This window comes from Taudactylus pleione, unplaced genomic scaffold (genome assembly GCF_031769625.1).
Source record: "Taudactylus pleione unplaced genomic scaffold, aTauple2 ptg000026l, whole genome shotgun sequence".
In the NCBI taxonomy this organism is placed as follows: domain Eukaryota; kingdom Metazoa; phylum Chordata; class Amphibia; order Anura; family Myobatrachidae; genus Taudactylus; species Taudactylus pleione.
In genome coordinates, this window is record NW_028284428.1 from 24,226,891 (window position 1) to 24,229,491 (window position 2,601).

The window sequence follows — 2,601 nt, forward strand, 5'->3', positions numbered from 1 at the left end:
GTGCTGTGTACATAATCATCCCAGAGCATAATGCCATTCAGTAAGGATTTAATTGGGAACTGAACCAAAGATGTCAGAATAAAGAAATGTATAATCAATCACCACCAAAACAGGATGCATGTTCCTAAATAGGACATTTTATGCTCATAGCAAAACATTACAGCATCATAACTGAACAGATACAGCGATCTATCAGCGGGTGTGATTGTATATAATTGAGCAGATACAGCGATCTGTCAGCAGGTATGATTATACATACTATACCAGGGTTACATTGGTGGTGGTCCAGTCCGTGCACTGACCGGACCTCCGGGATACAGGATGCGCGTTTCGCCTAGCGTGGTGGCTTATTCACTTGTTAGAATTTGTATAAATATCTGATTTAATATATATGTTAAATATGAGTCTGATGTTCATGGACTGATTTATACTTGTGGTGTTGTATAATTGGAGCAATTAAAGTACACTTATGCACTACTTTTTTTGAACTGTGCTTTATCTAACAAAGTGGACTTCTCTGATGATACAGTCCTACATTCATTACCACTCTGTATGTGTACCTGGGCAATATTTATTCCCCTAATGAACAGAACAACCTACAGCCATACCATACTGGATACGCCAAATCCTGTCTGATCTTGGAAGCTATGCAGCATTGGGCCTGATTAGTACTTGGATGGGAGACCACCGGGGAATATTAGGTATTGGGGGTGAAGACACGCAGGAGAATTCCTTTGGGACAGAGTGGTACACAACACAGAGTATAAGTTGTTTTCATGTGATGAATGATTAAAGAGAATTAGCGTAATATTGTATCATTTATACTATCCTTTTAGTGTTTCACACTTTAGAACATGGTTACATGCTAGAACATCTTTGTTGTGCCATACAATGTTCAATATGAGTCAGATGTTCATGGATTGACAATATTTGTGATGACCTGCTAGTGGGACAATTAAAGTACACTTATGCATCACCTTAATTGGACTGCGTTTTATTTAACAAAATGGACTTCTCATCAGAAATAGTCCCATACTCATCTATTTTTGCTGTGTCTGTGTACATCGGCATTCTCTATTCCCGTAATCAATACCACACCTACAGCCATACCATTCTGGACATGCCCAATCCCGTCTGATCTTGGAAGCTATACAATAGTGGGCCTGGTTAGTACTCGGATAGGAGACCACCGGGGAATACCTGGTACTGTAGGTTAAAAAACGCAGGAGAATCCATGGGATAGAGTGGTACACAGCACAGCAATTGGATGATGTGTTTCTATGCAGTCAATGAATATAGAATATTAGCGTTATACTTGTAGATGAACCATACCAGGTACTAATATCTTCGCCATACTCCTTATAGGTGTTGAATGTCAACACCTGATTCATTGAGTTTAATTTAATTTTATAATGTCTAACGTTTCAGTGTATTGTGGGAAACCTCCAATTTTTAAGGAAACATAATGCAAGTAATATTTTGTAGATGTATGTAAATCTTTGTCAAAGAGTGCCCCAACAACGAGTCCTTCTTTTTCTCTTCTTTCTTGTGTCTTATTGCAAAAAGTGTTGTAGGATTCCACCTTGGCTCCAGGAGCTGACAGATATCCATCTGAAATCAGGTGAATCTCTGCATACGCTCAACTCTGCATAACTTGCACTTTCATCTACACATTCATGACATGTCCTAGAAACACTTACTGCAAGCATGCCCCATAGCCGCCCAGTTACACCCTATCAGCCGCAGTGGTGATGCAACTGCTACACATGCACAATGTGAAAAATCACAAGTTCCAACTGCAAAATGAACTTGTGAGCCAAATCATCAGCATTACACAAGCACATGATATGCCACTCCAACATCTGTACCTTATATATATATATATATATTCAGCAAATATGTATACATACAAACACACATAAGATAAATTGCTACTAACTACATTATTAGCATTTGATATGGGTTAGTGCAAGGGGTTAATAGTCTCTAACACCTTGGCAAATAGTGAAAGCCATAAAACTAGAGCAGCTTCTGAATAAATAACCATGGTCACCACTGGTGTGCCAAGCTGCAGAAAACGCTGCCTCTTTAAAAACAAACAGTGATTAGTCATTCTGGAAGCCATTAATCATTGTGGCTTATTATACACAAGCAGAAGCTGAGGAAACTTTATTTTCCCATTTACTAGGACTGCGAGCTGTCGGGCCAGGTGTCTCCCACTGAAAGTTTCCTTATGATGTCGGTCTGCTACCTTTCTATTGGTCTTTACAAGACAAAGTTGTTTGTATAGTTATTAAAGACTATTATTATGTGGCATGTGTGTGTACAATTTCAAACAGAATTAAACCACTATGTAATAACTACCATAAAAAGAAAAAGTTACTAGTCCGGAAATCGTGGACCATTGGCAATCTATAGGCAATCCGTGATTAAACGTCTGTCTATAGATTGTACTGACAACAGTTCTGTTTATGTAAGTGTAAAAGAAATAATAGATGAATACAAAAGAAAATGTATAAACTTCAGATATGAAGAAGAGATGAACAAACACCCAAGTCTTTGCTAGCATCTGATCACATTATACCTCCATAGAAAAGATGT

At 38.3% G+C, this 2,601-nt stretch overlaps 2 pseudogenes; both read left to right on the forward strand.

Moving 5' to 3' along the window:
• The first annotated feature begins 594 nt into the window (after nt 1-594).
• LOC148539270 (5S ribosomal RNA) lies at nt 595-713 on the forward strand (annotated as a pseudogene).
• Nucleotides 714-1,096: 383 nt separating this feature from the next.
• LOC148539271 (5S ribosomal RNA) lies at nt 1,097-1,215 on the forward strand (annotated as a pseudogene).
• Nucleotides 1,216-2,601: the final 1,386 nt, after the last annotated feature.